Below are 24,332 nucleotides of genomic sequence, written 5' to 3' on the forward strand. Positions count from 1 at the left end.
AAAGTTTTAAATCAATTGAAGAGAAAAGCAATTTCTGGTGAATCCACTTCCTATTTGTTGTATAACATAGGGTTGGCTATATATATATATATATATATATATATATATATATATATATATATATATATATATATATATATATATATATATATATATATATATATATATATATATATATATATATATATATATATATATATATATATATATATATATATATATGCACAATAGGGGAGAAATATAATTTCCAATGCAAATGAATGTTATATTTGGTGCCAGGATACAATGATGATTATATAGGCATGTCTGTTTCTTAGCTAGACCTTCTGAAAAACACCTTTGATTCTCTCCCCTCCCACTGATGGACAATTATATATAGTTTAACTTAATTATTCTTTATGTATTTATCCACATATCCTACTTTTGAACATAGGAAATATGGACCTATGTAATTTAGAAGGGTCAAATATTTAAAAAAAGGGAGGGTGAAGTAAAGTACTCCTATGAATGTTAAATACATAGTTGACTCTCAATAATTTGAAACTCAAGGGAACAAAGGAAAAGTTCAAATTATGGAGATGAGCAGAATAACAAGAGTTCAATTAATCAGGAAGGAACAAGGAAGAATTTCAATTAAACAAGTACTTTATTAAAAATAGACAACACACATATGTGCATACATACATATAAACATTTCATCATAATTGTAAATAAAATCCTCAAAGGTAAAATCATTGTAGTTTGGTGCAAGAAACTACTCTGTGTCTAAGGGAATGAATCCTTTTCAATATTGTGAGCAATAACCATATGGGGTTGTCTGTTTCCTTTGCAAACCTACTTTTTTGAAGCAGCTATGTAGGATGGTAGAATTGACATTTTTCTAGGTCTTATCAATTATAATTCTAGAGGTCAAAACTATTATTTCCAATTTTTTAAAGGATCTCCAGCAGAATTTATGCATTTTTATAGGATATTGCCAAGCAAGACGAACTTATTACAAATTCAAATTAACAGGGTGTTTCTTTTTCAATTCATCAAGTGTTTTTCAAGGGACTACTAAACAGGTTCTAATTATTGGGAGATTCAAATTATCAAGCATCAAATAATCAATAGTCTCTGTAAGTATTTTAGATTTTTTTTAATGTTATTTTCAGAATATTGTTTCCTTTTAAGTTGGCCTAACTGTTGATTATTTTCAGCCAATACAAAATTCTCATTAATGTTGTTTTTCATGCCATCCTGCTATAGGTCACATATGGCACATATTTTTTATTCTCTGTGAATTTTCCTGTTATTTGATTACATTGATGTTGTTTGTTTGTTGTTAAAAATAGCCTGTTTTCTAAAAAATCGAGTTTTTTCTTTCTTAAAAGAAAGGTTGCACGAATTTTGATGGAAAACCTGGCCCCTCATTTCACAGAATTGATTAAAAATCTTTGAAGTATCTTATATAAAGTACATCTTATACAATTTTAGTAGTTTTTTGGAGATAGCCCAAAACAATATTAAAGATTTGTGTTTGTTTTGCTGAAAATTTTCCTTAAGACTGCACCATGTTTGGAAAATTATGAAAATGTTTTCTGTCTGAACAGTATAATTGTTTTTAAAATTCCCCTTGGGTCTTAAAAGTATGCTAGAAAGAGTTTAAGCCATTCGAGGGCATAGTGCTGACACAAATGACTTTGCTCAACTGAGCTTGGGGAAAAGAAATAGAAAATATGAATTTTTTTGTTATTATTGTGAGATTTGAACATCCCAAAGCTAAGCATTCAATGTGCTTGTTTGCATCTTAGGTAAATACAGACCTTGCTGGAGCTTTGATGGTATCTTTCTCACAAACAATTTGTCTAAATGAAATGTATTGCTTAGGGAATAGATGTAAAAATTGCAGTAAATTTAAATTGATTTGTTATTTTTGAAGATCTTTTTCTTTTTTAAAATAGTTGTTTTTCTCTGGTAATATTAGTGTTCAGTTGCAATTCCACATTTTTATCTTCATTATTTTTTAAAGCCTTTAGACTAGAGTGCTAGAAGGACAAATATATCTACATAAGAAGGGAAAAGATGTCCATATAGATCAGCCAAAAGTTTATAAGCATTATTAGTACTAAATAATTTTTCAGGCAATGCTGACTTTCCATTTGAAACAAATGTGTATTTGTGTGTGTAATGTTTAGCTTTTAAAGTCAGTAATTCTTGAGAAGCGGCCTTTCTCCAATTTTTGGGCAGTAAACCTTATTTGATTACCTGGGAACTTTTCTGTGGAGCCTTTACATATGGTTGTCCCTCTGTTCTGCTTAGCAATGAGTGAAATATATTATGATCATTCAAAATTATAACAGTATCACCTATTTTATCAATATTAGCATGTGTAAAAAGGTGAAACAATATATTTAAACATCACAGTAGCCCCAAAATCCTTTTTTTAAAACACTCTAAATATAGGATAAAAATGATTAAATTGTCAATTATGCCTCCCCTTTTCTTTAAACGTGCAGGTGGTGCATGTTTCCTTGCTTCAACAAACTCAATTGTACTTTTGACCGTAGGGATTCCAAGGTAGGTCTCAAATTTGTAAGTGAACCTCTAATATAAATAAGCTATTTGTAAAATCTATATATCAGTCTAAAAGTTAGACCTAAATCATTCTTGTAGAAAACAAACAACAAAAATGAATGAAAAAATACCCCTTTACACCCATTGAATGTAGGATCATAAATTCAGGTCAACCATAAGATAGAAATGAACAAAGCTTCAATTATGCTCATGTTTTCTTTAAACAGAGAGGAGGGATAAATTCCAAGCTTTGAAAAATTCTATCTCACTCTCGAGGTTAGGTTAAACTAGAGTTGGGGTCAGGACATTTAATCCCTGCCCCATAGCTAACTACATCCCTGCTGTCCAGGAAGCCAATTAGTAAAAATAAAGAGTGTACACATGCCTTAGTTGAAAACATTTTATCAAGTTTTCAGAGGGATTTTGTTATGTCAGTAGCAACCAATACTTCCACGTAATTGTCTCCTTCCTATAAAATATGGACCATTTTGATCAGTTTATTGCAACCATTATGCTCTCTTGATAAAAAAAAAATCCAAACCAGTGCAAATCTCATTTACTGAATTTGATGAGTTTTATGATTTTTGAACAAAAACCATACAGACCTAAATTTAAGCATTACAGAAGGACTAATATGGTTCAATGCACTTCAGAAGTTCATTATTGAGACACATCTCAAGAAATACTGAATTGAAGAAAGAGGTAAAATTCTAGACAAGCTACTTTTTTACTATCTTCGAAAGGGATTTGGTTAGGAGAATAAAGATTCAGGGATGGATCCACAGACTAAAGTATGCTCCAAGAAGGTATTTAGAAGTCTCTACCTCTGCTCCTTCTGCCTCTAAAGGGAACTGTCCTATAATGATGTTTATGTATTTTTGGGTTATAAATGCAAAACCTTAAAAAATCTAGATTATCTACCTAAATGAAATAAAAGAAAAGTATTTTCAGCTTCACAACTTTGCTCAATCTTAGTTAATGAGGTTTTAAAGATTTGCAAGCACACTCCTAAAAATTGGGAAAAAAAACTCATTGATATGGCTTAAAGTTTTACTCAAATAACAGTAATTGCATTTCCAGAACAAAAACCTGTGACAAAGAAATAGAAAAATTAAGGAATATAGTTGTTTTTTAAAATGCAGATAGGTATAGACCTGTTAAGTAGGCAAATTTCTAAGGTTTAGAATTCAGAAGAGGGCTGACAAAGTAGCTGGGCAATATCTACCCAGATTATATTATTATCTCTGGATTCACTATGAAAATTCTCATAAGCCAACCTCTTTTCAAGATAGCCAAAAGTAGTTTGTCTGGAATTTAGCCAAAGAAAATTTTGTTGGGTGAATGAATATGACTATTATTGCCAGTGCTAAATTGCTATGAACAGACCTTAATCTCCTTTGACAAACTACTTGGAAAAATTGATCAGGAACTGGCAGCTAGTTATTCACTTGGTCCTACTGATCTAGCTTATTCTTATATGCATTTTTATGTAGCTACAATCATCATTGTAGCTGCATAATTATTATTATGAAAAAAACTACCATTCAAAGCTCTTCAAAATCTCCTTTACCGAAGGCAGATGATGCTAAGCTTGCAAAAACCACATAGGCATAAATTGCAAAATTACAAGAAGGCTATGATGGCTCAATGCACTTCAGAGGTTCAGTATTGATAAATATCTCAAGAAAAGCAAAAGAAAAATGTTTGTCAAGTGCAGGGATAGGACTACTGTTGTGAAGGCTGACTTGCTGTGAACAGACCTAAATCTCCCTGAGAGATGACCTCAATGGCCTGGAAAAACTGAAGAGAAAATGGCTGCTAGTTATAGTATTGGCTTGTTTTTGCCAATCTAGATAATTCATAAGTACATCTATATGAAGCCTAAACTATTTTACTTTTATTTCCCTAAAAATTTAAGAAAAGAGCTAGGTTGAATACTAAATGCTACTGCAATGAATGTGTCCAATTGGAACGTCAAATAGTAACCTTGGCTTGACTAAGAGAGAGTTCTAGAAGGGTACTGGCCCCAAATACGTTGGATTCTTATCACCTTTGTAGCTAAATATAGGCATTCATGGTAACTGATCAACAAGCTTAATTTATAAGGGTCAAATTTTCGTTAAAAACTGAGTTTAATCCAGTTTCTTTGGTCATAAACATTTTAACATTAGTGCAGAGACTAGCAGATTTTTCAGCATCACTTTTGTTACCTTCTTCATTGCTTTTGGCACCAAAGTAAATAAACTAAGAACCTACTTGTGGAATTTTCCAATTAAAAAAATCTAGTAACATTTATCTCCCTAAAGCAAAAGATCTCCTTCTAAAAGAAATAATTTAATTCTAACAGATAACCTATCAAATAGGCTACAATACAATCTATCAAGAATACTGAACCATTGCAGCTTTTCTCTGCCAGCACTAGCACATCATTATTTCCAGATTATTCAAAATTTTGTCTCCCTAGGGATAGCCTACAGTTGCAACACAGCAGTGGTTGTTGTTGTAGAGAAAATACGCTCGGCTTTCGCCCTCTGCGTCACCAAACAATAATTAAACTAAAATCATAGAAACGAAAAGAACATACAAATCAAATAAATCAAATCATCTTCTCTTCTCACCACACTCTTGTGACTGGGAGAAAAAAAAAATCAAATGAAATTACAACCAGTTGAAAATCTTTGTTGAAGACACAAAAACTCCCAATGCCTCCAATATTTTTTACTCCTTATCTTTACTAACACGAGTGAAACCTAAAACGAGAGGAGTGGACGTCTTCAGGCCCAATGATTCAATTTTTCTGATCAGAATATCAGTTGTGAAACGAGGGCATTCTGAGAGAATGTGATCTATTGTTTCATCAACATTTACACACCTATAAAAAGGGCATGACTTGCTATCTGTAAGACGATACAGTGCTTGACGAGATCTGGTCATTGCATGACCAGTTCTCAGACGGAAAATAGAGTTTGCAATTTTCCTATTTGGGTGGATAAGGTGATGTGGGGTATAATGCCCCTCAAAAGACAAAACATAAATATTTGTTGTTGCAATACATGTATTATTCATTCTAAGAGAACTTGCAGCAGAGGTTATTACCTTTGAAGTTTCATTTACAGTGAGAGCAACCTTCCAAGTAATTGGGTGGTGGATAGCCTGTTTTGCAATACTGTCAGCAATTTCATTTCCCTTAATCCTTATGTGAGAAGGAACCTAGACCTTTTTCAGTTGAAGACCATCAGAAGACATTATTTTCTGAATCTTTCCCTGTAGATGAACAATAATTGGAATAACTTTTCCTTGCCTCTTTTTTAAGATCAGAAAGAACACTTTTAGAGTCAGAAAAGATAACAAATGCGCCTGAACCTACTTCCAGCAATGTATCCAAAGCTTTTTGGAGAGCAAGACATTCTGCATGGAAAATGGAGATTCCATCTGAAACTCTAATCCGAACTGATGAACCATTCCACTCAGAAAAAAATGCCTATGGATGCCTTCCCATCATTTGAGACAGATCCATCAGTAAATATCTTTTTCCAATTATAAAATTCTACCATTTTAGCTAGTGTAAGTTGATGAAGGATTAGACTATTCGTTTTATTCTTAGGACCATCCATGCCAGGGATTTTTATATCTATAACATTATCAATGCTATTAGGAGGGTTGGGAGATATCTGGGTCTGACAAGAAAAGATTAGGTTTTCAGGAACACCTATACCATTCAGCAAGGAGACCAACTTGATAATGGCTGGACTACTATATGTCTTCCGATTTTCATAGAGAAATGTATGATTTATGAGACACTCCTTGAGAACATGGAGGTTTTGGTTAGTATTTACTTTCATAAAGTAATTAGAAGCAAGTTTCAAGAATCTTTCTTCTAAAGAAGGTATATTAACCTCATTGAACAGAGCTGCAATAGGAGTACTTTTCAGTGCACCTGTGATTAATCTCAGGCCATGGTGAACTACTGATTCAATTTTAGAAATTAACTTTTTTGAAGCTGAGTAATAGACAGGGAGACAATATTCAATCTTTCCATATATTATAGATGTGAATAGTTTTCAAAGACCATCTCGGCTAGCTCCCCACTTTTGCCCCGCAACAGCACGCATAAAATTCAGTCGTTTTTCAAGTGCATCACAAAGATAAGAGATATGATCATTCCAATTTAACTTACTATCCAGCAACATACCAAGAAATTTCACATTCCTGGCAAAATGAATTTGTTGTTTATATAGAGTCAGATTAATTGAGAGACAATCTTGCCTAGAGTCAATTTTCCTAGAAAAAACCATGCCAGTGGTCTTTGGTATAGAAAAAACCAGATTTTTTGTATTAAGCCATATTAACAGTTTATCAATTGCTCCCTGGAGCTTGGGTTGACAAGCTTCAGGAGAGGAGCCTTCAATCCAAAGGACTAAGTCATCTGCATATAAGGCAAACTTTATTGAGGGCATATCAGCCAAAATAATATCATTAATCAGTATGTTGAAAAGAAGAGGACTCAAAACTCCTCCTTGAGGAACACCTAATGAGACTGTACTAGCAGAGGAGCAAATGGATCCAACTCTGGTTTTAATAGTCCTATTAAAAAGCACTGCCCTGCACCACTTCCAGAAATTATTTCCAACATTAAATTTATGAGCCTGTCTAAGGATTGCAAAGGGGTCCAATGTATCATAAGCTTTCTTAATATCAAAGAAGACTGCAGAAACAACTCTCTTTCTCGTAAAAGCTTTCTTAATGTCATGATCAAGTTGAATTAGGTTATCAAGGGTTGATCTACCTTTCTGAAAACCTGCTTGTTCAGCGATAAGAGAATTATCAATAAGGGGTTCAAATCTCAGCTTAATCATTTTCTCAAAGAGTTTAGCGATGCATGAGGTTAAGGCAATTGGGCGGTATGAAGCTGGGTCTGAACGATCCCCTTTACCTTTATATATTGAAACTAGAATAGAAGACTTCCAAGCAGATGGGACAGAGCCACTTTCCCAACATCTGTTAAACAATTAAAGAAGAGGGACCAAGAAAGTCGGTGGAAGAGCTCTAAGCATCTTATTGTGGACCAAATCTTCACCCATTGCTGAGTCATTTAGAGACTGTATTGTAGAAGTTAGCACATCCATATCAAAATCTTTGTCAAGATTAGTGACAGACCCTGGGGGAAACTGAGCTTCCATAAACATAGAGTTATTATATGTACTACTATTTGAAGATTGACCTGCGAAATAACTTTTCAAAGACTCTGCCACTTCATATGGCTTGTACATAATTGAACCATCATTGGACTTAATCTCTGGAGTAGACTGTTCACTATGCTGATAACCTGCAAATTTTCTGAAATTTTTCCAAAGTGTTTTAGAAGGAGTTGACTGAAGGAGCGTGTTTTGTGCATGCATAGTCACTGTCACCAGCATTTGCAGTTGTGTATAGTCAAGAATGCAGTCGTAGTTTGAAATAGCCACAATAGCAGTAGGGCCAAGAGTATAAGTAGCAGTTTTAGTAGCCTTGACAGGATCAATTTAATGCTTTTACCTATTTCCCAGATATTGTAGATATGCCCTTTTAAAAACTTGCATGCATAGTGTGTTTTGAGCATGCACAGTCACAAGAATTTGTAGTTGTATGTAGTCACAAATACAAACAGACAAAAGCAGTAATAATTTGAAATAGCTACAATAGCAGTAGTGACAATAGTATAAGTAGTACTTTTAGTAGCCCTGCAAGGTTCAATTGTATGCTTTTACCTATTCCTCAGATATTGTTGATATGCCCTTTTGAAAACTTGCATGCATAGAGTTTGTTTCGAGTATGTGTAGTCACAGTAACAAGCATTTGCAGTTGTATGTAGTCACAACTGCAAACAGTCAAAAGCAGTCACAGTTTGAAATAGCCACAATAGCAGTAGTACCAATAGTATGAGCAGTAGTTTTAGGATCCCTGAAAGGTTCAATTAAGTGCTTTCAGCTGTTCCCCAGATAGGGTTGATATGTTCTTTTGAAAACTTCCATGCACAGAGTATATTTGACATGTCCCAGTGTGTACTATTTTTCCTGTCACATTATATACCAGATGACACCCATCAGCAAAATCTATTTGTTTCTTTTCTTAATAACTTGCTACAAAATAGGCACTGAACAGGTAATCTGGCTTTCATTTGGTACCACAAGCACTATATCCCACTGAACAAAAAAATACCAAATACCAAAATAATTAGTCTGAATGGTTGAATATCAAACTAACTATGCTAGATGGCAGAAACACCTTGACCAAGCATGTACTGCATCCTAGTATATAGCACTCTCTTCTATTGTTAAAAATAGCTACAAATTTCATCTAACACATAAGTATAAGGCCAAAATCTTGATTCTTAGATAGGAAAATCCAAAATGTTCAGAATATTCTTTTCTTAACCAATGAGAAAGAATATGCTAAATGGAAATGAACAGAAATTGATTTTAAAAACATTTTCTACAGAATCAAAAGCTTGCTCATAATCTATAAAACTGAGGACCAAAGGTCTTTGACAACAAAGGCACTTCTCAATTATTAACCTAAGAGTAAAGATTTGGTCAACACATCCTCTACCTTTCCTAAAACCACTCTGTTCTTCTCTTAAAACTTTGTCTATAACATCTCTCAGTCTAAAAAGTATCATATTACTGAATAATTTGCTACCTACAAAGACTAGACTAATGCCTTGATAATTAGAACACTCACTCTTGTCACCTTTCCTATACAGTGGTTTAAGAGCCACCATATTTAATAAACTCATTTATCACACTATCAGTACCTGGAGCCTTTTTTTTTAATCCTTTTAGTACTGTTGCTAATTCTTCTGCACTAAGCAAATCTTCCTTCACATCCAAGATATCACAAACTTTTTCATTTTCATCTATATCTCTTCCTGCAACTGTATCTTGGTTTAGCACATTCTCAAAACGTTCTACTCATCTCTCTTTAACTCTTTCCATATCACTAATTGTGGCCACATTCATATTTTTAACTGGGACTAGTCTGGATTGACTACTCCCTCTCAATGTATTAACATGCCAGTATAATATTTTACTATTATGCTATCTAGCTGCATCTTCCAGATCCTTGGTAATTTTATCCATTTGGCAACTTTCTCCACTTTCTTTACATTTCTTTTTTTTTCATATGATCTATCACTCAGATAATTTTTTTACAAACCCCTTCTACTTTCTATCAATCATAAATCTTTTTCAGTAATATACCTAGATGCAGTCTTAACTTTCTTCCTTAAGAAACCATCAGCAACTTCACAAATTGTTTTTCTAAAAATCATTCCATTCATCTTACACACTGTCAAATTTTAAACTCTCAAGTTTAGAATTCAACTGTCCCTGGAAAGCTTCTCTCAAATTTTCACCCTGGAGTCTACCAACATCATAACTCCCCAGGAGGCAGTTACCCTTCCAAAGTTATAGCTTTAAATTAGCCTTAGACACTAGTAGATAATGATCTTTACTTTTAACATCAATAGAAGTACTCCTATATACCCTAGTATATTGTATAGATCCTGTTAGTCTTTGGTTAACAAAAACATAATCAATAAGGTTTGCTGTCTTACCATCACATGAATACCATGTCAACATATGGGCCATTTTATGACCAAACACCATATTGATTATAACTAGGTTGTTATACCTACTAAATTGAAAAAGTCAGTAGCCATTACTGTTTTTTTTTCTATACCAAATTTACCTAGGCTAGGATACCAACTATACCTATTTCTACCAACCAGGGAATTAAAAGCTCCTAGTAAAAAAAAACCATATTTCTAACTGGTACACTGCCTATTTGCTCCTATAACTGTTAATAAAATTCATTTGAGTCAGTAACATCATTAGCAGTTGGTTCAACAGGGGCATAAACTACTATAACTGATACTCTGAACTTTTTAGTCATAAAATGAGCAATTAGTATCCTATTATTAACACCTTCCCAGCCTAAACAAAACTTAGCATTTTCCTTATTCATCATGAGCCCTACTCCCTGCCTATAGGCCTTTTTTCGCGTCAACCAAAGAGACTGTTTGAGCTCAACCACTCCGTGTGGTTGAGCTCAACCGCTGTTTTTGCGTGAAACAGTGACAAACCAGGTTGTCATGAAAAGTGATTTTGCGTGAAACAATTGACTGGTTGAACTCTAATTTAACCAGAACTGTCATTGTTTTTAACCGTAGGGTTCTACCATTCATAATTGTTGGTTGACCTTTTCAGGCGTAGATTTCGAAAAGAAGAATTCGTAGGCTATAAATAAGTCTATATAAAATAAGAATTATAAGCTGACAAATAGAATTCTAGCCACGCAAAAGTATGGTTTAATTTTGTTTTTTTCGTATTAGGGCTATTTGGATAAATGTTGGGTTATATCCTGCAATTTGATTCACATAGGCCTTAAGACAGGAAGTCAAGAATTTGAATATGCTTTTGAAAACTTATGTAGATACTTGGAAATCTTTGTTTCATCCTTTTGATGCCCTAGGCTTGACCTTAGCTTGGTAATTTGGCTTCAAAACCTTGATGAAGCAAGACCCTAGTGGTTATAAAGCATTGTTAATCCAATTACTATTCTTACTAGATGCTTCAAGATGTGTTGCATCTTTGTCAGAACTCTTTACATTTCAGCCTTACCCTATAGGGCCATGGATAATTTTCAGGTCAAACTCTAGTTTGGCTACTGTTTGCTATCTTAGAAATGGGTTAAGTCAGGAAAATAGAACTTCCAGTAATGAATCCAAAGCAAAAATTCGTAAAATTCTAGTTTAGCTAATTTTCATTATCTTGGAAAGGGAATAGGTTACAAGAATGAAACTCAGTAACTAATCCAGGGTCAAAAACACTCTGGGAAGGTACTGCCGGGCTTCTATGTCAACCCTTTTCTGATTTTTAAGTCTTAGATAATTGCTTACTCAGAAGGTCTATACCTATACTATGAAAATTTTGACAAAACAAGATTTACCTTAATTTTTAATTATCAGTTTCTTTTACTCTGGCTTTAGCTCTTAAAATGCAATTCCTTTTATTTGAGCAGCATTTTAAGCCATATCAATATTTTTTTTTCAAAATTTGGGAAATGTCTGCATATCTTTAAAACCTTATAAAGTGGATTGAGGAAAGCTGTGAAACACAAGTCTTAGAAGTATCTTATATCAAAATACACCTGATACAGTTTAATTTTTTAGAGATGACACAGAATAGCATTAAAGCTGAGTATTTGCTTTGCAAGAAATGTGTCCCTTCTGTTGTAAAGCATTTTGGATAGACACTAATCTAACCATGGGCGTATTGCTGTTGCAAATGGTTTGGAAACAAATAGCAAATATAAATTTGCTTTTTTATCATTATTTAAGACTAGAATATCACAAAGCTATGCAATCACATTGCTTGTTGTATCTTAAGTAAATACAATCCCTGATGGAGCTTTGTTGATACCTGTCTTAAAATTAATTTTTCTAAATAAAATATATTGTTTATGGGACAGTATAGAAAATGGCAACAACCATGAATTGAGTTTTTTTCAATATTTCTTTTTTCACATAATAGTTCTCTGGTCACATTTGTGTTCCTTGCTAAGTTGTTGGCGCTCTGGTTTGGGAATCCTTTGTCCAAGGGGTACAGGTTTAATTCCTGGCATTGCTAGTGTATTTGGTTTTTACCAGCTAAGTATTCACCATGCTAGTTTGCATCTTAAGTAAAGCAATCCCTACTGGAGCTTTGTTGACACCTGCCTTACAATAACTTGTCTAAGTAAAATACAATGTGTATTGAAGATTAGTGAAAATGGCTGTAAATCCATCTTGTTTTTTTTCAATTTTTTTTTTTTAATAGTTGTTCTACTCTGGTCGTAATAATGTTCTTGGCTAAGTGGAAAGCACTCTTAGTAAGAAATCCTTTGTCCATGGGGTACAGGTTTGATTCCTAGTATTGCCTGTTTATTTGTTTTAAATGGGGGTCAGTGATGTTAGACAGATCTAAACCAGCTCTAAATAGGCAAATGGAGAAATATGCAAAAGGTAAGCAGGGAGGGTGTACAAAAGCACAAGATTTCTGGCCCCCAGCCCTTAATTGCAATTCTTGGCCAAAGGGTCACAAAGTGAAAATTAGCACTGCCAGTTTAGACCTTGATGCGTCAGTGCTGCCATACTTACTTACTTGCATATTGTTGTTGAGTTTGCCCACATTTTATCTTCATTACTATCTAAAATCATTTAGACATTCAGCAAACTGTCTCAAAGCACAATTAGTATTGAATAGTTTTTGGGCCTTACTGACTTTCCCTTTATAGCAAAGGTTTATTGTTGTGTATAATGTAGATATTTTAAAGTAATCAATCATTAAGAATTCCCTTTTAGTTTTATCAAGTTTTTGAGTAATAAACCTTTTTAATTACCTTAAAATATTTATACAGGTCCTTTACTATTGGCTGCCCTTTATATTACAATAATGATTTAAATATATTGTGGTAACTAAAAATTTGGATAATCCAACCTATTTTACCATCTTAAGGTTGTTTACAAAGGTGTATGAAATATTTAAGTACTGACTTAGCTACAGAAAACTTCTAGATATAATAAAATGTAAGCAAGATGGCTCTTACTTTGACCATATCTATGGAAGCACTAATGAGAGAGTGGGTCATTTGATGCATTTGTAGGATTGAGTGAGATGAGAAATGAAGTGTAGGTTTGATGAGAGATGGCTGGTGAATGTGATGAGGGATGAATGTTTTGCAAGATTTTAAAATTTTGGACAATTTCTCATGTTGACAGTAGAGTGCAGAAGTAAAATTTTGTAATTTTTTTTTCTTTGTTTCTGTTATGTTAGACAATGTTGAATATTCTAAAGTGAAGTTTCTTTTTTGTTTGGAATTGTGATGGCCCTAGGGCTTTAGTGCAATACAAATTACTAATGTTTATTCACTTTCTTTAAACAAACACAATGTCTATGTCTCCTAGCTTTAACAAAGTCAAATGTAATTTTAAGACCAGGGATTTCAAAGTAGGTCAAATGAACTTCTGGTAAAAATGAGCAATTTATGAAACATCTAGATTAAAAAAGTCTTTTAGACAACAAAGAAGGCAATTGAATAAAGAAAAGTACCTTATATCATAATTGTTGTGCACCCTTAAGATAGAAATGAACAAAGCTTCAATTAAGATCCTGTTTTGTTTAAACAGACAGAAGGGACAAACCTCCAAGCTTTGACAAATACAATCTCACTTTGTGGCTCCTATCTTTTCAAAGGGGACTTTCTTTGGATTTTTTCTATCCAACTAAAACTGAAAAGGACAGCATGATATACAAGTGACCTTCCAATTACCCTACATAGCAAGAGAAAATCATTAAGTTAGGCTATGCTTTATCTCAATCCCCCTCCCAATGTGCAGAAATATGGCTCAAATTTCATATTTTCAATGCATTTAACCTCCTGTCACCTGTTTTTCTAGTTATTGTTTGTCACATTTGTTTAATTTAAAGCTACATGGGATGAAGTTAGAGAGACAGATTGACAAAACAAATGGAAAATAGGAAATTTCAGCAATACATTTTTATATTGGGAGGATTGAGGGGTAAAGTAGAGCAAAGTTGAATGTAAAATGTGTTACCAGGTATTATCTAAAAATTATGAAGCATGAATTTTTTTTTTTTTTTATTATGTTTCTTTCTCTTCAGGTCCTTCTCTAGGGCTTTACCAAATCAAACATTCTATGCCCAGTAAAATTAGCAACAAGATATAGTCTATATACAAAGGCTTATGTTATTTAACTATGAATATGGAATTTATATGGCAATCAGGAACTGGATACAGGCTAAAGCAAGTAAAAAAGAAAGAAAAAACTTCCCTAGTTAGCTCAGGAGACTTTTAATAGATTACTCTTCAGATAATTGCCTATGATACATAATTTAAATATTTACCCCTGTACAGTAGGGCGTTAAAACAATCTATCACAATGTAGGATACAGTATATTTAGATATGATGCTGATTTACAAATTCCAGGATTCTTTGTTGTAGTTTTCATAATTTTGTTGATAAAGTTTTATATATTCATCATATTTTATTTTATGTCATTAACATTAGCCAAACTAAACTTCTCAATAGAACTTGAATGTGGTGGCTATAATGCATAAGTACTGCAAAAATCTTACAACACATTATGTGTTATGGTAACTGTTCAGTGAGAAAAAAAATTTCCTAGTTTAGCTTAATTTGTTATATTTTTGTGCTTATCAGAAATATTTTGTTAATTTTAGGCAGCTGTCCCCCCTCAAAAAATTCTTAAACATTTGCTGGTTTATACTTAACTAGTATTCTACTGAAAACAAAAATTAATATATATTTTGTATTGAAGAAATATAAAGCCCTTTGGATTTTTTTTTAATTCAGATTAAGCAGTTTGCTATTTTCTTTTGTTAGGCTAAGCCTGTAATAGTGCTTTATTGTGAAGAGTCAAAATTTGCAGGGATTGCAAAGGCTAGCCTGAACAATATGTTATTACAAATTCTTAGGTTAAACTTCTGTTTGGTAAAATTCTAGTTTAGATAAATTTGTATTATCTTGAAAAAAGTTTAGGTTAGGAAAATGAAACTTTTAGGGATGGGTCTAGAGACTAAACTATATCATGGGAAAGTATTTTGGAGCATCTAACTCTTCTCTTTCTCTCTCTTAAAAATGTTTGCCTTAAATTACCTTAAATCACATTGTCTAATGAAATAAGGATTAAATCCTGTAGAATTGCTGGTTAGTGATGATGACAGTTGGAAATCTCAATATTTGGTCCACACCCTTAAAAATGCTTGTGTTATAAAAGTGAAACCCTTGCAAAATAAATCTTCTACTTAAATGACAAGAAAAAAGCATTTTTAGTGTCATAACTTTGCTCAATTTCAATTTATGAAGTTTCCAAGATTTGGAAACTTTCAGGATATACATTTCCCTATATTTAAATACAAAACACTGATATGGCTTAAAATTCTACTCAAATAACAAGAATTGCATTTTCAGAGCTAAAACCAGAGAAACAGAAACTGCTTGCTGAAAATTAAGGTAAGATGTTGTTTTACCAAAATTTTAATAGTTACAGACCAGTCCAGTATGCAAAATTCCCAGATTTAAAAACAGAAGAGGGTTATCACATAAGCTTAGCAATAGCTTCTCATAGTATGTTTTTAGCTATGGATTAATCACTGAAAGTTTCATTCACCTAACATAACCCCATTCAAAGATAGCAAAAAGTAGCTAAACTGGAATTTGACTGGAAATTTAATCTATAGCCTGGTAGGCTAGTAGAATTCCAAATCAAAACAAAAAGAAGTCAAACTAGAATTTTATCCTCTGTTTAGGGTAGCTCAACAAAGCTAAAGTCTTATCATTTAGGACTTTTTTATAGGTAATTTTGCTTTTACAGTATGAATACAACATTTTCCAATATATTACCTGAACAATTTCACCAAAGATTCCACTAATTCAGACCCTTCCTATCTCTTCAAATATACCAGAGAGTATGCTAGATCATTTTTCAATTCTCTCTGACCTCAAACTAATGTGAAATATGTCAAATCCGGAGGAAATTAAGCCAGTGCTAAATCATTTAATTATAATAGAATGACACTCTTAACCAGTTCCAGTTCCAAAAATTGTAGGGAGGTATATGGACTAACAACAAGTCCTTTCACCTCTTTGACTTCTTCTTCAGAAAAACTAGCTACTGGAAGAGCTATTCTCCTCCAGTCTGCGAACAATGGATATATACGATTATGAACAATAATACACTGTTATTGATTGTGGGAAGTGCGAGTACCTGAGCTACCTGTCCCCAGCAGTTTAAGGCACTAGGCCGGCCGTATAGTTTAACACTATACGGATGTTTTATGTTTGAAATTTTTTGCCCAAACCGACAAGTAAAAAGAGTGTTTTCGCGAACCAGTTTTGTTTGAGCTCAACCATATGTAATTTTTTTCCGTTTTTGCGTTAAACATACAAGCTGGTTAAACCAAAGCTGTCATTGGTTAAACCAGCTGGTTGACGCGAAAAAAGGCCTTATGTAACCCATCCTTCCTGCCTGAGTGAACAAATTCTATGTCACCTAATTTCATGCTTTCTACCCCTTAAGGCCTTTTTTCGCGTCAACCAAAGAGACTGTTTGAGCTCAACCACTCGGTGTGGTTGAGCTCAACCGCTGTTTTTGCGTGAAACAGTGACAAACCAGGTTGTCATGAAAAGTGATTTTGCGTGAAACAATTGACTGGTTGAACTCTAATTTACCCAGAACTGTCATTGTTTTTAACCGTAGGGTTCTACCATTCATAATTGTTGGTTGACCTTTTCAGGCGTAGATTTCGAAAAGAAGAATTCGTAGGCTATCAATAAGTCTATATAAAATAAGAATTATAAGCTGACAAATAGAATTCTAGCCACGCAAAAGTAAGGTTTAATTTTGTTTTTTTTTTCGTATTAGGGCTATTTGGATAAATGTTGGGTTATATCCTGCAATTTGATTCACATAGGCCTTAATACAGGAAGTCAAGAGTTTGAATATGCTTTTGAAAACTTATGTAGATACTTGGAAATCTTTGTTTCATCCTTTTGATGCCCTAGACTTGACCTTAGCTTGGTAATTTGGCTTCAGAGATATAACCTTGATGAAGCAAGACCCTAGTGGTTATAAAGCATTGTTAATCCAATTACTATTCTTACTAGATGCTTCAAGATGTGTTGCATCTTTGTCAGAACTCTTTACATTTCAGCCTTACCCTATAGGGCCATGGATAAATTTTCAGGTCAAACTCTAGTTTGGCTACTGTTTGCTATCTTAGAAATGGGTTAAGTCAGTAAAATAGAACTTCCAGTAATGAATCCAAAGCAAAAAATATGTAAAATTCTAGTTTAGCTAATTTTCATTATCTTGGAAAGGGAATAGGTTACAAGAATGAAACTCAGTAATTAATCCAGGGTCAAAAACACTCTGGGAAGGTACTGCCAGGCTTCTATGTCAACCCTTTTCTGATTTCTAAGTCTTAGATAATTGCTTACTCAAAAGGTCTATACCTATACTATTGAAATTTTGACAAAACAAGATTTACCTTAATTTTTAATTATCAGTTTCTTTTTCTCTGGCTTTAGCTCTTAAAATGCAATTCCTTTTATTTGAGTAGCATTTTAAGCCATATCAATATTTTTTTTTCAAAATTTAGGAAATGTCTTTGCATATCTTTAAAACCTTATAAAGTGGATTGAGGAAAGCTGTGAAACAGTTTCTTTGTACTCCATGTAAGCAGACCTTCCCAGAACATACTTTAGCCTTTAGACCCATCCCTGAAAGTTTTTTTTTTTCAATCTCACCCCCTGGTGCTCTTTTATACATTGTATAAATTGTGAAGAAATGCCTGCCCCCTTGCTAAAAGTCTTAAAAGTATCTTATATCAAAATACACCTGATACAGTTTAATTTTTTAGAGATGACACAGAATAGCATTAACGCTGAGTATTTGCTTTGCAAGAAATGTGTCCCTTCTGTTGTAAAGCATTTTGGATTGACACTAATCTAACCATGGACATATTGCTGTTGCAAATGGTTTTGCTTAAAATGGTTTGGAAAACAAATAGCAAATGTAAATTTGCTTTTTTATCATTATTTAAGACTAGAATATCACAAAGCTATGCAATCACATTGCTTGTTGTATCTTAAGTAAATACAATCCCTGATGGAGTTTTGTTGATACCTGTCTTAAAATTAATTTGTCTAAATAAAATATATTGTTTATGGGACAGTAGAGAAAAGCAACAACCATGAATTGAGTTTTTTTCAATATTTCTTTTTTCAAATAATAGTTCTCTGGTCACATTTGTGTTCCTTGCTAAGTTGTTGGCACTCTGGTTTGGGAATCCTTTGTCCAAGGGGTACAGGTTTAATTCCTGGCATTGCTAGTGTATTGGGTTTTTACCAGCTAAGTATTCACCATGCTAGTTTGCATCTTAAGTAAAGCAATCCCTGCTGGAGCTTTGTTGACACCTGCCTTACAATAACTTGTCTAAGTAAAATACAATGTGTATTGAAGATTAGTGAAAATGGCTGTAAATCCATCTTGTTTTTTTTTTTCAATATTTTTTTTTAATAGTTGTTCTACTCTGGTTGTAATAATGTTCTTGGCTAAGTGGAAAGCACTCTTAGTAAGAAATCTTTTGTCCATGGGGTACAGGTTTGATTCCTAGTATTGCCTGTTTATTTGTTTTAAATGGGGGTCAGTGATGTTAGACAGATCTAAACCAGCTCTAAATAGGCAAATGGAGAAATATGCAAAAGGTAAGCAGGGAGGGTGTACAAAAGCACAAGATTTCTGGCCCCCAGCCCTTAATTGTAATTCTTGGCCAAAGGGTCACAAAGTGGAAATCAGCACTGCCAGTTTAGACCTTGATGTGTCAGTGCTGCCATACTTACTTACTTGCATATTGGTGTTGAGTTTGCCCACATTTTATCTTCATTACTATCTAAAATCATTTAGACATTCAGCAAACTGTCTCAAACCACAATTAGTATTGAATAGTTTTTGGGCCTTACTGACTTTCCCTTTATAGCAAAGGTTTATTGTTGTGTATAATGTAGATATTTTAAAGTAATCAATCATTAAGAAGTCCCTTTTAGTTTTATCAAGTTTTTGAGTAATAAACCTTTTTAATTACCTTAAAATATTTATTCAGGTCCTTTACTATTGGCTGCCCTTTATATTACAATAATGATTGAAATATATTGTGGCAACTAAAAATTTGGATAATCCAACCTATTTTACCATCTTAAGGTTGTTTACAAAGGTGTATGAAATATTTAAGTACTGACTTAGCTACAGAAAACCTCTAGATATAATAAAATGTAAGCAAGATGGCTCTTACTTTGACCATATCTATGGAAGCACTAATGAGAGAGTGGGTTATTTGATGCATTTGTAGGATTGAGTGAGATGAGAAATGAAGTGTAGGCTTGATGAGAGATGGCTGGTGAATGTGATGAGGGATGAATGTTTTGCATGATTTTAAAATTTTGGACAATGTCTCATGTTGACAGTAGAGTGCAGAAGTAAAATTTGGTAATTTTTTTTCTTTGTTTCTGTTATGGTAGACAATATTGAATATTCTAAAGTGAAGTTTATTTTTTGTTTGGAATTGTGATGGCCCTAGGGCTTTAGTGCAATACAAATTACTAATGTTTATTCACTTTCTTTAAACAAACACAAGGTCTATGTCTCCTAGCTTTAACAAAGTCAAATGTAATTTTAAGACTAGGGATTTCAAATTAGGTCAAATGAACTTCTGGTAAAAATGAGCAATTTATGAAACATCTAGATTAAAAAAAAATCGTTTAGACAACAAAGAAGACAATTGAATAAAGAAAAGTACCTTATATCATAATTGTTGTGCACCCTTAAGATAGAAATGAACAAAGCTTCAATTAAGATTCTGTTTTGTTTAAACAGACAGAAGGGACAAACCTCCAAGCTTTGACAAATACAATCTCACTTTGTGGCTCCTATCTTTTCAAAGGGGACTTTCTTTGGATTTTTTCTATCCAACTAAAACTGAAAAGGACAGCATGATATACAAGTGACTTTCCAATTACCCTACATAGCAAGAGAAAATCATTAAGTTAGGCTATGCTTTATCTCAATCCCCCTCCCAATGTGCAGAAATATGGCTCAAATTTCATATTTTCAATGCATTTAACCTCCTGTCACCTGTTTTTCTAGTTATTGTTTGTCACATTTGTTTAATTTACAGCTACATGGGATGAAGTTAGAGAGACAGATTGACAAAACAAATGGAAAATAGGAAATTTCAGCAATACATTTTTATATTGGGAGGATTGAGGGGTAAAGTAGAGCAAAGTTGAATATAAAATGTGTTACCAGCTATTATTCTAAAAATTATGAAGCATGAATTTTTTTTTTATTATGTTTCTTTCTCTTCAGGTCCTTCTCTAGGGCTTCACCAAATCAAACATTCTATGCCCAGAAAAATTAGCAACAAGGTATAGTCTATATACAAAGGCTTATGTTATTTAACTATGAATATGGAATTTATATGGCAATCAGGAACTGGATACAGGCGAAAGCAAGTAAAAAAGAAAGAAAAAACTTCCCTAGTTAGCTCAGGAGACTTTTAATAGATTACTCTTCAGATAATTGCCTATGATACATAATTTAAATATTTACCCCTGTACAGTAGGGCATTAAAACAATTTATCACAATGTAAGATACAATATATTTAGATATGATGCTGATTTACAAATTCCAGGATTCTTTGTTGTAGTTTTCATAATTTTGTTGATAAAGTTTTATATATTCATCATATTTTATTTTATGTCATTAACATTAGCCAAACTAAACTTCTCAATAGAACTTGAATGTGGTGGCTATAATGCACAAGTACTGCAAAAATCTTACAACACATTATGTGTTATGGTAACTGTTCAGTGAGAAAAAAACTATTTTCCTAGTTTAGCTTAATTTGTTATATTTTTGTGCTTATCAGAAATATTTTATTAATTTTAGGCAGCTGTCCCCCCTCAAAAAATTCTTAAACATTTGCTGGTTTATACTTAACTAGTATTCTACTGAAAACAAAAATTAATATATATTTTGTATTGAAGAAATATAAAGTCCTTTGGATTATTTTTTATTAAGATTAAGCAGTTTGCTACTTTCTTTTGTTAGGCTAAGCCTGTAATAGTGCTTTATTGTGAAGAGCCAAAATTTGTAGGGATTGCAAAGGCTAGCCTGAACAATATGTTATTACAAATTATTAGGTTAAACTTCTGTTTGGTAAAATTCTATTTTAGATAAATTTGTATTATCTTGAAAAAGGTTTAGGTTAGGAAAATGAAACTTTTAGGGATGGGTCTAGAGACTAAACTATATCATGGGAAAGTATTTTGGAGCATCTAACTCTACTCTTTCTCTCTCTCTTAAAAACGTTTGCCTTAAATTACCTTAAATCACATTGTCTAATGAAATAAGGATTAAATCCCATAGAATTGCTGGTTAGTGATGATGACAGCTGGAAATCTCAATATTTGGTCCACACCCTTAGAAATGCTTGTGTTATAAAAGTGAAACCCTTGCAAAATAAATCTTCTACTTAAATGACAAGAAAAAAGCGTTTTTAGTGTCCTAACTTTGCTCAATTTCAATTTATGAAGTTTCCAAGATTTGGAAACTTTCAGGATATACATTTCCCTATATTTAAATACGAAACACTGATATGGCTTAAAATTCTACTCAAATAACAAGAATTGCATTTTCAGAGCTAAAACCAGAGAAACAGAAACTGCTAGCTGAAAATTAAGGTAAGATGTTGTTTTACCAAAATTTTAATAGTTACAGACCAGTCCAGTATGCAAAATTCCAAGATTTAAAAACAGAAGAGGGTAATCACATAAGCTTAGCAATAGCTTCTCAGAGTATGTTTTTAGCTATGGATTAATCACTGAAAGTTTCATTCACCTAACATAACCCCAATCAAAGATAGCAAAAAGTAGCTAAACTGGAATTTGACTGGAAATTTAATCTATAGCCTGGTAGGCTAGTAGAATTCCAAATCAAAACAAAAAGAAGTCAAACTAGAATTTTATCCTCTGTTTAGGGTAGCTCAACAAAGCTAAAGTCTTATCATTTAGGACTTTTTAATAGATAATTTTGCTTTTACAGTATGAATACAACATTTTCCAATATATTACCTGAACAATTTAACCCAAGATTCCACTAATTCAGACCCTTCCTTTCTCTCCGAATATACCAGAGAGTATGCTAGATCATTTTTCAATTCTCTCTGACCTCAAACTAATGTGAAATATGTCAAATCCGGAGGAAATTAAGCCAGTGCTAAATCATTTAATTATAATAGAATGACACTCTTAACACTATACGGATGTTTTATGTTTGAAATTTTTTGCCCAAACCGACAAGTAAAAAGTGTTTTCGCGAACCAGTTTTGTTTGAGCTCAACCATATGTAATTTTTTCCGTTTTTGCGTTAAACATACAAGCTGGTTAAACCAAAGCTGTCATTGGTTAAACCAGCTGGTTGACGCGAAAAAAGGCCTTTAGATATTAGTTTCTAAGGGTGCGTTTGTTTACTTGTCCGATTACTAATCTGATTAATCCAAGCGTTTTTTGAGACACATATGACGTCAGGGGTTAGTCGAATTATCCCACAAACGCTCAGGATTACGTCCGTGGGCTGGCACTTTATAACCCCCAAATAAAAAGATTATTTGAGGATTGTGACGTCAATGCTATATTTTTTTTAAATGGATAAACATGTGAAATCGTTAAGTCTAGAGAAAAGACAAGGAAACTGTAAATAATAGAAATAATCTTAGCTTTTCAGTGACCTTTAAGTAATATTATGCATATTACTTAGTATCTAAAGGGTTTTTGGTGTTCTAGGCCTGTCTTGCATAGGCTAAGCTTCATAAGGAGTAGAAGAAAAGTTTTTTTGTTATTAAAAAGGTTGATTCTTAGGGAGGCAGCTATCACATTGGTGAGTCAAATGTTATTATATCAAACATGCCCAGTTCTAAACCATCCTATAGTTGGAAAAAATTTAGAATGATTAGGCCAATACCTATAGCCTTTTATATAGTCTATGTTTGTTGAGATTGCTATTTAAACTGGATTTTTAAGATACAGTAGGGGTAAAATTTTACTTTAGCTACTTTTGGCTATCTTTTAAAGAGGTTAGGCTAGGAAAATGAAACTTTCAGGGATGTGTCTACAGGCTAAAGTATTTCCCTGGAAGGTATTTTGAAGTACCTACTTCTACTTCTTTTTCCTCTAAAGGGTCCTGAAATTTTTGGGTGCCTTATTTTTTGGTTATCAGTTTCTTTTTCTCTGGCCTTAATTCTTAATTATTCTGGCCTTAGACAACTCCTGTTGATTGAGCAAAACTTTAAGCCATAACACTGTTTTTTTCTAATTCTAGAAATAATCTTTTATGCCACCTCATTATAGGTTAAATATATGGCTTATATTATTTATTCTCCATGAATTTTTGTTTTATTTGATTTCATTGATGTCAGTTGCTTTCTGTTAAAAATATATTTATTTTTTTACATCAAGCTTCTTCTTTTGTGAAAAAATTTGAACTGTTTTTCTTTTTATATATTGTATAAAATGTAAAGGAATACCTGGCCCTTCATTTCACAGATTCAACTGAAAGTATTTGAGGCATCTTACATCAAAATTCATTTGACACATTTTAATGTTTTTTTTTTTTTTTAGATGATATAGGACACCATTAAAGTTTTGCATTTGCTTTGCTAAAAATTGTCTTAAAAAGTGCCAAGTTTAGAGAGTTATGTTAATATTTTTCTTGCTGATGAGTATAATTGTTTTCAAAATTTCTTCTGTTTAAAGCATTTTAAAGAGATTCTGAGCCAACCATGGGTATATACAATCCCATTTGAAAAATGATTTTTCTCAAATGGGCTTGTGGAAAACAAGTAGAACATATAATTTCTCTTTTTTTATTATTTCAAAACCAGAATATCACAAAACTAAGCATTAATATTGCTGATTGTACCTTAAGTAAATACAATCCCTGATGGAGTTTTGTTGATAGCTGTTTAAAAATTTATTTGTCTTAATGAAATACATATTGTTTGTGGGACAGCAATGAGCAACTATGACTTTAGTTATTTTTTTTTTCAATATTTTCTTTTTTCCAAATAATTTTTGTTCTCTGATGACATTTGTGTT

The 24,332-nt window shown here is 32.8% G+C and overlaps 1 protein-coding gene across 1 annotated transcript in view; it reads right to left on the reverse strand.

Moving 5' to 3' along the window:
- The window catches only part of LOC136031642 (mitochondrial tRNA-specific 2-thiouridylase 1-like), a 165,159-nt gene extending 159,977 nt beyond the window's left edge, over window positions 1-5,182 (reverse strand). The window contains exon 1 of the mRNA XM_065711307.1: window positions 4,951-5,182. The gene's annotated coding sequence lies outside the window, so the exon portion shown is untranslated. The remainder of the gene's footprint in view (window positions 1-4,950) is intronic.
- Between the last annotated feature and the right edge of the window lie 19,150 nt (window positions 5,183-24,332).

Source organism: Artemia franciscana, chromosome 1, assembly GCF_032884065.1.
Source record: "Artemia franciscana chromosome 1, ASM3288406v1, whole genome shotgun sequence".
NCBI classification, from domain to species: Eukaryota; Metazoa; Arthropoda; class Branchiopoda; order Anostraca; family Artemiidae; genus Artemia; species Artemia franciscana.